A 13,330-nucleotide genomic window follows, 5' to 3' on the forward strand; every position below is an offset into this window, starting at 1 on the left:
CTGAATTATAAACATCATGGGAATTTGGTTATTGTTACGCCTTCTATGAGTTTCATGCTTTGCATTGAGACAATGTCCCTCCTGCAGACTTCAGGTTCATTTCAATGCGGTTAATTTCAATATTTAGTGGAACGCGATCAACCTTTCACTGATACTTCGTTGAACGAACGTTCATCAGCGTAATATAAACTCATTAATCTTAAAGTCAGAAAACTCAAGGTTTTCAAGTACAATTGTCAAGTGCATTCCTTCCCATTTTATTTGATCAGTCAGAAAAATATTTTAATTGACTGAATTGACAATGGCGTAATATATGGTCTAATTAACGTTGGGTGTTCAGAGCAAATCGGAAGGTCTGTTTCTCCCGCCTGATATCACATTTGATCAGCATTCACGGGTCAAACAATCATGGAATCAAGGATTCATTCTATTACCAGACCTCAGATGGACACCATTCAGTTCGCTTTGCCCACTGGGTTTTTGAAATCGAGCAATGCAGTCAGGCCAATTTCCGTGCTGTTTCTGCAAACATATACAAATGATTCCCGATGAAGTGTCATAGCAATTCTTTTTTTTGATATTGCATGATTATACTCTATCCGTGCCATAGCCAATTATATCAGGGCCATAATTATACTCGTTTCTCTCAAATCTTGGCATTGTCTGCGATGCAAAGTCTGCACTGCCCGGGCATGGTGAACGGATGTTCTTCCCTCTATTTGTTCAAACTATACCCGTCAAGTACAGTTTTGCCCAATGTCCTCTCAACCACCTTAGCTCCAGATATTATACGGCCCAACATACCTCATGTTCATCGTCCCTGAAACTATGCAAGCAACTGACGCGGACGGAGTCCCTGGCCGCTTCCTGAAGAACTGTGCGGACCAATTGTCGGGCCTGTTCACGGACATGTTTAATCTCTTCATACTCCGTTCTGAGGTACCCACCTGCTTCCAGAATGCCACCGTCACCCCGATGCGAAGGAAAACAAGTCGTAATGCCTTATTGAGTGCAGTCCAGTGGCCTTGACATCCACCGTCCACCTGAAGCTCAGTGCTCGTTAGACGGTGGAATTGATTGTGGACTGTCGGAGAGCTCCCCTCCGCTCTCCCCACTCACCATCAACAACACCACAGCCACATCTGTGGAGTCATTTAAGTTCATTGGAACCATCATCTCCAGTGACTTTAAATGGGAGGACATCATCGACCCCACAGTCAAAAAGGCCCAACAGAGGATGTATGTCCTGTGGCAGCTGAGAAAACACAATCTGCCACAGGCAATGATATCCCAATTTTATACTGCAATCATAGAGTCTGTTCTCACCTTCTCCATCATGGTCTGGTTTGGTTCAGCCACAGAGCATGACACCCGGAGGCTGCAGCGCATCGTCCGATCAGCCGAGACGGTTGTTGGTTGCAATCTCCCCCCCCCCCCCCCCCCCCCCCCCCCCCCTCCCATCGAAGACCTGTACACTGCAAGGGCCAGGAAGCGAGCGGGTAAGGTTATCTCTGACCCCTCTCACACTGGCCACAAACTCTTTGAAGCACTTCCCTCTGGAAGGCGACTCCGGACTGTCACAGCTAAACGTAAAAACTGTTGTTTTTCCATGAGCAGGCGCTCTACTCAACAGGTAAATGTCTGGAGCCTCATTTTGCTCTGATATTTTATTTCATTCTTACCATGTTTAATTTATAATGGGTTTTTATAGTCTACTGTATCGTGTTGTTACTTGCGAGCAAAGAACCGAGGCAAATTCCGTGTATGTATACATACTTGGCTAATAAAATCTATTCAATTCAATTCAATTCAATTAACTTCTTTGAGAGGCTAGTTATGGAATACATTAAATCCAGCCTACCAAGCAACTTTTGAGAAGGTTCCGCTCCTTCAACTTCTACCAATCGGTGGTAGTCAGTGCTATCTTCTTCGCTGCCGTGTGCTGGGGCACTAGGGCGAAGGCTGCGGGCGCAAATAGGATCAACAAACTCATCAGAAAGACTGGTTCCGTCCTGAGGGCGGAGTTGGATTCATGGGAGGTGGTCTTGGAGGGGGGGATGCTCCTCAAACTGCGGCATATCATGGATAATACACCCCCTCCATGACACACTGGTCAACTTGAGGAGTTCGTTCTCTATAAAATAATCCGGTGGGCGGGGCGAGCATGGTCGCAGAGATGGGGGGGTTTTGTGCGTTCCAAGGGATAGAGCCCCAACCTACTCGACCTCTGCCTACAGCTTAGACCCTCTAGTCCTGGCAACATCTTCGTAAATATCTGTACCCCTTCCAGTTTGTCAACATCGTTCCTATAACACGGTACCCAAAACTGAACACAACACCCTAAATGTGGTCTCACCAACGTCTTATACAACTGCAACGTGACCTCTTAACTTCTATACGCAATACTCTGTCTGATGAAGGCCAATGTGCTTTAATGTATTGACAGTTTAAAACGACAGTCTGCATGCAATATTGTTGGTGTGTAATTTGTATGGCATTTAAACCAAATTTGGTAATAACCATAGTGTTTAAGAAGGAACTGCAGATGCTGGAAAATCGAAGGTACACAAAAATGCTGGAGAAACTCAGCGGGTGCAGCAGCATCTATAGAGCGAAGGAAATAGGCAATGTTTCGAGCCGAAACGTTGCCTATTTCCTTCGCTCCATAGATGCTGCTACACCCGCTGAGTTTCTCCACCATTTTTGTGTACCTTTGGTAATAATCATAGGTGTCCGTGTTTCAAGGCCACAGAATTTTGTTTTACGATTTTCGATCATCCGGTTGTGTAAATCCTACGGCGAATCAATAAAAGCGAATTTGTTTGTTAATTGCATCAACGGTGATGTAATCTGAACATATTTGTTCGGTGGGTGGAACTAATGTTCAATTGTTGTTGAGTCGAATTGACTTCATTAGGATTTGCAATCGGTATAATAAGGGATCCATTGGAACATTTAGTCTTATGCGTGGAATCACGAAACAAACATCTCTGCGACAAAGACCATGCACGCCCCGCCCACCGGATTATCTTATACCATCTATTACACTGCACTTGCCGTCATCGCTGTTCCAGGTAAAGTATTGCCGAAACTTCGTTTTTAGTCGTAAACTCAATGCAGAGAGGTGGAGGGTATACTCTATTTGTACTAAAATCTATTCAGACCCATTTGGAAGAATCAATTTCAGTTCTGAACTCTGCTGGTAAAGAGAACAATTCCGGGCTTTGAAGACCCCGAGTGTCGACTTGCCAGAATGTGCCAAAAGAACAGGTGATTCAATTATGAGAACAGAATGGATATTATGCGTTGTATTTCCTTGTGATAAACTAAACAGGCATTGATGTGTTTAGAACAATTCAATTATTTGAGCAAAACACATATTGCTGGAGTAACTCAGCGTGCTAGGGGGCATCTTTGGAGGGATTCGACAGGTAACGTTTCGCGTCGAAACTCTCTTCCAACCCTTAGAGAAAAAGGCCGTAAGATATAGGAATAGAATTATGCCATTCAGTTCGTCGAGGTTGCTCCTCCATTCGTGGTTGAACTGTGTTGCCCTTTCTATCTCTTAAAAATAGCGGAGTCAGGGGATATGGGGAGAAGTCAGGAACGGGGTACTGATTGGGGATGATCAGCCATGGTCACATTGAATGGCGGTGCTGTCTCGAAGGGCCAAATGGCCTACTCCTGCACCTACTGTCTATTGTCTATTGTCTATTGTCTATTGTCTGTCGCATTCTGCTGCCTTCGCCCCGTAAACGTTCGCCCGTAATCTTCCACATAAGATGCCTAACACACTCAGTGACTCCAGCACTTGGCGTTTTCAGCATCTGCAGTTCGTTATGTCTCCAATTAACGGATTTGATATGGAATACACGGATGAGTTATATCCTCTGATGGAAGATTCCGGAACTAAAGTCTCAATGCAAGGCTTAAATCGGACCTTTAAGGAAGAAACTGCAGTGGTTCTTCGCGCGCAAAGGCGGTGGGGGAGTTGAGACTGTTGTCCAACTAACTGCTTTTGATCTCGGCCAATAAACATTTCGGAATCTTTTCTTGATAGACCTGTTAGGCAAGAGCGTTTAGTATCAGGAACAAGGGGGTTGCAGAGGGAGTATAGATCTCACAAAGTCCAATTATTAGTTACGAGAATCGACACCGCAGTGCATCTTCCATGTTCCTCTTCCAGCAGTGGTCCCCAAACTGTGAAAAATCGGATTATTCCAGCTGAGCGATAAATGTACGCAGATCCGGTTGATATTGCCCGACAACATTAATCACGATCGTGACTAAATTCACCCATGAACTAAAGTATGAACATATGATGCCCATTAGTGTAAGGTTACGGAGGTAACACTGGGGAAGATGATAGCGATGCATAGGTAATAAGATGGAAACACCAACTTCTCTTAAATTAGTGTTTCCTTCCGAATGGCTGGATAGATTCGGCTTGTAAATCGCTGCCAATTTGACAAATTGAACATGCTCTAAGTTCAAGTTCAAGTTCAAGTGAGTTTATTGTCATGTGTCCCTGATAGGACAATGAAATTCTTGCTTTGCTTCAGCACAACAGAACATAGTAGGCATCGACTACAAAACACATGAATAAATAAACTGATGAAGTTCAAATAACAGATAATGGGTTATTAATGTTCAGAGATTTGTCCGAGCCAGGTTGAATAGCCTGATGGCTGTGGGGAAGTAGCTATTCCTGAACCTGGTCGTTGCAGTCTTCAGGCTCCTGTACCTTCTACCCGAAGGTAGCAGGGTGATATGTTTGTAGCCACGATCGTATGGATCTTTGATGATACTGCCAGCCTTTTTGAGGCAGCGACTGCGATAAATCCCCTCGATGGTAGGAAGGTCAGAGCCGATGATGGACTGGGCAGTGTTTACTCCAGAGCGACAAACGCGTTTATGTTATTTGTTTATTTTATCAAATAGCAATATCCACTCCAGACTCAATACATGTTGATCATCCCAATTCTACATCCAAAACATGCTTAAATTGGGAGTGATTTTAAATGTGTTGCATTAATGCGACTTCTCTGGGCAGCCGGAACCTCTCAAATAACTCGGACGCCCTTCAGGTAGCGAAACTCTACATTTTACTAGATTACAAACGGCGTTTGACAAACTTTCTTCTGTGCCGTCTCATTTTTCCCATTTTACGTTTTTTCCTGCAGCGAATTTAGTGACGGTCGGGATCCTGTCTCGCGGAAAATGCGGTCTCTCCAGATGCATCACTCTTTACTTGGTATCGATGTCGGTGACGGACTTCCTTGTCATCGTCACCGCTGTGATAATAAACCGGATATGTCGAATTTATTTCCCAGGCAGTTTCCTGGACATCACCCCAGTCTGTAGTTTCACCAATGCGTTCTCCTCTGCTGCCAGACTCACTTCCGTCTGGTTAACGGTGACTTTCACCTTTGACCGATTTGTAGCTATTTCTTGTCAGAAGCTAAAAGCCAATTACTGCACAGAGAAAACGGCAACTGTGGTGATAGGAACGGTGTGCGCGATCGGATGTTTGATCAATATCCCTTGGTATTTTGTACACGAGCCGATCTATGTAATTGACGGCATTCCGTGGTATTGCAGACTGCGGGAGATCCGCCACACTTCGCCTGCATGGATAACATTTGTCTGGTTTGACAGAATTGCGACCCCATGTGTCCCGTTTCTCCTGATTTTGTTGCTCAACGCACTGACGGTCAGACAAATTCTGGTGGCCAGCAGAGCCCGTAAAAGACTCCGGGCCGAGAGCAACGTCGAGAATCAGAACGACCTGGAGATGGAGAGCCGAAGGAAATCCATAATTTTACTCTTTGCCATCTCCTGGAGTTTCATCCTCTTGTGGATGGCGTATGTTGTGCAGTTCCTGTATGTCCGCATCGCAAGCAACTACAAGATACAAAATAACGACCCCATATTTATTCTACGGGAAGCCGGAAACATGCTTCAACTTCTGAGTTCTTGCACCAACACGTTCATCTACACTGCGATCCAGAGCAAATTTAGAGCAGAGTTCAATAAGTTGGCCAGATATCCGTTCACAATGTTCAGCAAATTAATTTCAAAATCAAGTAACTAAAATCTCTTGAAATAATTTATTAATTTTTGAAACCAAGATATTCCCTAGTAAGCATTGATCAGTCATGAGATGGCAATCGATTTTTGTGCTTTGTTTAATCAAATCGCCAACAATTATTCTGTAAACAGAGGAATAATGCAGTTATTTGAGATTGGTTTAGCCCACTCTTAAAGTTCGTGACCATACCGCATCGGTTTGGTAAATATCCTCACCTTTCAAATAACCTTCCATATCATTGCTCAAATATCCTAATTATCCTAATAATTAAAATATCCGAATTACAGGGGGTGTGATGCCATGTGCTAGTTTTTAAAAATCTTATGAGCTTTCTCAACTAAATCAGAGCGAACAGCCCGCCGTTGGGAGACGGGAAGGGCACTTCACCGCCAAATGCCCTAACTGGAGTAGTGATGGAAACATAGTGCTCCTTACAATCTTAGCGCATTCAACGCCACTGCTCATTTGGTAACATTTCAGCATCAGTCATATTCATCCGCGTTTATACGCAGATGGAACTACTCTAGCATTAGAACATAGAAACATAGAAACATAGAAAATAGGTGCAGGAGTAGGCCATTCTGCCCTTCGAGCCTGCACCGCCATTCAATATGATATTGGCTGTTCATCCTACTCAGTATCATGTAACTGCCTTCTCTCCATACCCCCTGATCCCTTGGGCCACATCTAACTCCGTCTTAAATGAAGCCAATGAACTGGCCTAAACTACATACTGTGGCAGAGAATTCCAGAGATTCACCACTCTCTGTGTAAAAAATGTTTTTCTCATCTCAGTCCTAAATGATTTCCCCTTTATCCTTAAACTGTGACCCGTTGTTCTGGACTTCCCCAACGTCGGGAACGATCTTCCTGCATCTAGCCTGTCCAAGAATTTTGTACGTTTCTATAAGATCCCCCCTCAATCTTCTAAATTCTAGCGAGTACAAGCCGAATCTATCCAGTCTTTCATCATATGAAAGTCCTGACATCCCAGGAATCAGTCTGGTGAACCTTCTCTGTACTCCCTCTATGGCAAGAATGTCCTTCGACAATAAAGAGTTATTGTTGTGGGTAACTTGTCCGTCCCAGTAGAATTTTAGCAGCATTCCAATTTGCAGATGGTGTGAATTTAGCAGTGCGTCGCCTGCTGCATTGTTGTACATTGAATGCTGAATAAAGATGTTACTTTCCGTTGCTTGGTGACCAGATATTCTTCTCTTCGGAAGCTATAGATTTAGTCTAAGTGAAGTAAGTTTTCATGGTTTAGGATTCATGACCATTCTCCCCAAGCACGGTATCAATAGCGGGGTATAATGTGGGAATTTCTGGAAATTCTAAGAATATTGGCCAAGTTCCTAGTATGCTTAACCCAAGAGCCATACATACTGGGGACGTATGATGGAAAAGTAGGTAAACATGAATAAGGTAACTTAAAGGTCATGCTAGAATAGTTGTAATTGAATTAGGGGAGTGTTTAGATTGCAAGGTGCCGCTGATATAGACAATGGACAATAGGTGCAGGAGTAGACCATTCGGCCCTCCGAGCCAGCACCGCCATTCAATGTGATCATGGCTGATCATCGCCAATCAGTACCCCGTTCCTGCCTTTTCCCCATATCCCCTGACTCCGCTACCTTTAAGAGCCCTATCCAGCTCTCTCTTGAAAGCATCCAGGGAACCTTGCTCCACCGCCCTCTGAGGCAGAGAATTCCACACACTCACAACTTTCTGTGAGAAAAAGTGTTTCTTCGTCTCCGTTCTAAATGGCTTACCCCTTATTCTTAAACTGTGGCCCCTGGTTCTGGACTCCCCCAACATCGGGAACATGTTTTCTGCCTCCAGCGTGCCCAAACCCTTAACAATCTTATATGTTTCAATGAGATCTCCTCTCATCCTTCTAAACTCCAGAGTGTACAAGCCCAGCTGCTCCATTCTCTCAGCATATGACAGTCCCGCCATCCCGGGAATTAACCTTGTAAACCTACGCTGCACTCCCTCAATAGCAAGAATGTCCTTCCTCAAATTAGGGGACCAAAATTGCACAAATACTCCAGATGTGGTCTCACTATGGCTCTGTACACATGCAAAAGGACCTCTTTGCTCCTATACTTGACAACTATTGTTATAAAGGCCAACATGCCATTCCCTGTCTTCACTGCCTGCTGTACCTGCATGAACAAGGACCCCCCAAATCCCGCTGCACTTCCCCTTTCCCAACTTGACGCAATTTAGATAGTAATCTGACGATGAAATAGATGAAAGATAAATATAGGACACTTGTAAAACAGGCTGAGGGCAATAGAATTGCTCATAAGATAGGAGGAGGCATTTTATGACAATATTTACAAGTGGGGCGAAGGCTTTTACGGAAAGGGAAAGTCCCAGCTGCCAAATAAATAGAGGCGACTACAACAGAGATAAAACAAATATGAAAGACTGCAAAGTAAAGTGGATTATTTGTGAATTACTATTTTTTTTTTAAACGAAACCACATGTACCCACTGTGACGCGGGCACTACAAATTGTTGCAAGTGTTTTGAAGCAATGAAACACTTTGGGTCCTCTCAGAATACTTCCCAATATATACTATCAAGGCCGGAATAAACATACCTGTTTAAGAAACTCACCACTATCATATATGGGTTTCTGTGTGTGCTGTCTCAATCCTTGACTTAATTAGGAGGGCGATTGAGTCGCACGGAATTGCCTGATTCAGACGACATGGTAAACATGGAAACATAGGAGGTAGGAGGAGTAGCGGGAGCCGGACAGTACCGGTAGGCCCCCGGTGGTTTGATGGGACGAGACTGTTTCTCCAGTGCTTAGGGTGTGAAAATTTGTGCCCGAGACCACCGTACGTGAGCAGCTGTTCTTCGGATTGGGAACGAGCTCAAACTTAAAGAAGCGCAATTGTCTGGGAAGTTTCTCTTGTGGGGGCCATGGAAGGATTCTAAAGCGAAAGGAAAATGTTGACGCAGCTGGCAGAGCCAGTGCCTCATCGCGCCAGGGACTCGGGTTGGATCTTGACCTCTGGTGCTGCTTGTGTGGAGTTTACATGATCACCCGGTGACCACGTGGTTTCCGCCAAGTGCTCCAGTTTCCTCCTACATCCCAAAGTCGAGCGGGGTTGTAGAGATAGATAGATAGATAGATAGATAGATATAATTTATTGCCACATAACCAGGGTCGGTGGAAATTTGGGTTGTCAGCAGCAGTACAATAATACAACTAAGCGGGGGTTGTAGGATAAATGGCCTCTGCAAATTGTCCCTAGTGTGTAGGATGTAGCTGAGACAATAGACAATAGACAGTAAACAATAGACAATAGATACAGCAGTAGGCCATACGGCCCTTCAAGCCAGCACCGCCATTCAATGTGATCATGGCTGAACATCCACAATCAGTACCCCGTTCCTGCCTTCTCCCCATATCCCCTAACTCCGCTATCTTCAAGAGCCCTATCTAGCTCACTTTTGAAAGCTTCCGGAGAACCGGCCTCCACCGCCCTCTGAGGCAGAGAATTCCACAGACTCACAAAACTCCGTGTGAAAAAGTGTTTCCTCATCTCCGCTCTAAATGGCTTACCCCTTATTCTTAAACTGTGGGCTCTGGTTCTGGACTCCCCAACATCCGAAACATGTTTCCCGCCTCTAGCGTGTCCAAACCCTTAATAATCTTATATATTTCAATGAGATACCCTCTCATCCTTCCAAATTCCAGAGTGCACAAGCCCAGCCGCTCCATTCAGTCAGCATATGATAGTCCCGCCATCCCGGGAATTAAATTTGTAAACCTACGCTGCACTCCCTCAATAGCAAGAATGTCCTTCCTCAAGGTTGGAGATCAAAACTGCACACAATACTCACTGGTCTCACTCGGGCCCTGTACAACTGCAGAAGGACCTCTTTGCTCCTATAGTCAACTCCTCTTGTTATGAAGGTCAACATGCCATTCGCTTTCTTCACTGCCAACTGTACCCGCATGTTTACTTTCATTGACTGATGAACATGGACCCCCAGATCCCGTTGTACTTCCCTTTTTCCCAACTTGACAACATTTAGATAATAATCTTCCTTCCTGTCTTCCCTACCAAAGTGGATAAACTCACATTTATCCACATACAAATGCATCTGCCTTACATCTGCTCACTCACCCAACCTGTCCAAGTCACCCTGCATTCTCAAAGCATCCCCCTCACAATTCACATTGCCACCCAGATTTGTGTCGTCTGCAAATTTGCTAATGTTACTTTGAATCCCTTCATCTAAATCGTTGATGTATATTGTAAATAGCTGCGGTCCCACCACCGAGCCTTGCGGTACTCCTATGTGGGACCTTATCAAATGCCTTCTGAAAGTCCAGGTACACTATATCCACTGGTTCTCCCTTGTCCATTTTATTAGTTACATCCTCAAAAAATTCCAGAAGATTAGTCAAGCATGATTTCCCCTTCGTAATTCCATGCTGACTCGGACAGATCCTGTTACTGCTATCCAAATGTGCCGCTATTTCATCTTTTATGATTGACTCCAGCATCCACCCCACCACCGATGTCAGGCGAACTGGTCTATAATTCCTCTCTCCCGCCTTTCTCCTATATTTTCTCTCTCCCGCCTGCCTTAAAAAGTGGGATAACATTAGCTACCCTCCAATCCACAGGAACTGATCCTGAATCTATAGAACATTGGAAAATGATCACCAATGCGTCCACGATTTCTAGAGCCACTTCCTTAAGTACCCTGGGATGCAGACCACCAGGCCCCGGGGATCTATCAGCCTTCAGTCCCATCAGTCTACTCAACACCATTTACTGCCTAATGTGGATTTCCTTCAGTTCCTCCGTCACCCCAGATCCTCTGGCTTGTACATCAGGAAGATTGTTTGTGTCCTCCTTAGTGAAGACCGATCCAAAGTACCTCTTCAACTCATCTGCCATTTCCTTGTTCCCATTAATAAATTCACTCTTTTCAGTCTTCAAGGGTCCAATTTTGGTTTAACTAATTTTTTCCTCTTCACATACCTAAAGAACGTGGGAAAACGTAGAACTAGTATGGGCGGATGATCGATGGATGACGAGGACTCGGTGGGCTTGTCTCCATGTTGTATCTCTAAACTAAACTAAAGAAGGGCAACAATCGGAGACGTGACCTTCTGACAGCGCCAAAGTGGTGCCGGAATTAAATCAACCATAATCTTGAACGTCGGATCAGGCTCGACTGGTCCACTGGAGTCCACCTACGCTAGTTTCTAAAGTAATATGTACATCCGTGGTATCTCTTGCCGTGTGAATATCCCAGTTATTCATCACATCATCATTTCCAGCAGTTATCAGTGCTCTACATTCTGTAATTCGATTCCTGCATCATTCTAAAGCCTGTTTCTTCTCTCCCTAAAATGACTCTTTCAAACGAACCCTTCACCACTTTTCCTTAATATTCGGCTATGGGATCATCAACATATTTCTTGTTGTTACATTCCGCACATTACAATGGCATCGCTATACTAATGACCGTGACAGAAACTCAGTTTGTACTGGCGAATGTTTAGAAAGGAAGACAGCATAGACCACGCTTCCCATCGATCTCCCTTCCACACTATCACTAGGGACAATTTTACAGAGACTGCATCGCCGACAATCCCACACGTCTGTCGGAAGTGGGGGAAAACCAGAGAACCCAGAGGAAACTCACGCGGTCACTGGGAGAAAGTGCAGATTCCACGCTGACAGCACCCGAGGTCAGGATGGAACCCGGGACACTGGCGCTGAGAAGCAGCGGCTCTATCAGCTCCGCTGCTCGTATCAACCAGCAGCTGATGCTTGTACTGTGTAAACTGAAAGGTTTTATTTGCATTGTCTTTTGGTGCAAACATTATGTAAACCGTGCAGAGCAACCCGTTGTGTAGAAAGGAACCGCAGATGCTGGTTTATACCGAAGATACACACAAAGTGCTCGAGTAACTCAGCGGGTTAGGCAGCACCTCTGGAGAAAAAAAGGATGGGTGACGTTTCGGGTTGATTTGCGTGTGTTGAGGTTTGCTGTGTTTGGCAACTCCATACATTCGGTGAACATTATGCTTGCCATGCTTATTTTAGAAGACTCCGGACAACATTTAAACAATTAGCATTCAAAGGGAAACTCCGGGTTTCGTGGGGACATCCATAGATTCAACATTGCTTTCCTCACAGCTACGAATAAAAGTTTATTCAGTCAATAATTTGCATATCTCGTGGTTACTGCTTTACATAATAAAAACTGTTATACCTTGGTTAACAGCGCCATCAGAGCTGCCCTCTCCGTCGACTCCTTTAAGTCTAGACTAAAAGCTTATCTGTTCTCCCAAGCCTTTCCTGACGTCCTCTGAGCGAGGGCTATTTGTATATATATATGTAGCTTGCTTGTGTATACTATTCTTATAACAAACGTAAAGCACTTGGTCAACGAGAGTTGTTTTTTAAATGTGCTATATAAATAAATGTGACTTGATTTGAATGTGACTTATCATGTGGGACACCGCTTCGATCGGGAGATTAGCGGGGGTATTCCAGTTACAAAAAGGACGGACTGTATATATATTTTGCCATCTTATCGAAATTATTTTTAACTCGTAAAAATGCACACCAACGTCACTCTGATTCGTGTTCTGTGCCAGTGTCTCTAATACATGCAAAATGCTGGAGTGACTCAGCGGGACAGGCAGCATCTCAGGAGGGAAATAACAGGTGACGTTTCGGGTCGCCACCTTGCTGATACATGATTCATTTGTCTGGCAGATTGGCTTGATCTTTCGCGGCCATTATGCATCCAGGCTAGAGGGCGGTCCTTAACTATATCGAAGCTCCTCAGAAATGAATCTTGAACATGTCCCAATCCTTCCGTATCCCAAGAGTGTAAGAACAATCCAGTCACCTGCTTATTAAACACGGGAAACGGTATTATCAGAACTAATTTCCTCTCTGTGGATTTCAATGGGCTATAACAGAGTGCTTCTTAAACGTCGGAAGCAGAGTTTGCCCGATCCACTGACGCTTGGAGAGACTATCGCTTCCCGTGAAAAATGCACGGCCGAATAAGTGGTCCAGTTTATGCCGTTTACTACCCAATGCTTGCAGCACTTGGAGTTCCAGGTGAGTCGCAGTGTCTAACCAAATGTATTTAATGTGCTAAACACGAAGTGCTCGAGGAACCCCGTGGAACAGACCACCTGCCCATTCCCTCCACAGATGCTACGTGACCCGTT

The sequence above is a fragment of the Amblyraja radiata genome, chromosome 15 (genome assembly GCF_010909765.2).
Source record: "Amblyraja radiata isolate CabotCenter1 chromosome 15, sAmbRad1.1.pri, whole genome shotgun sequence".
Lineage (NCBI taxonomy): Eukaryota > Metazoa > Chordata > Chondrichthyes > Rajiformes > Rajidae > Amblyraja > Amblyraja radiata.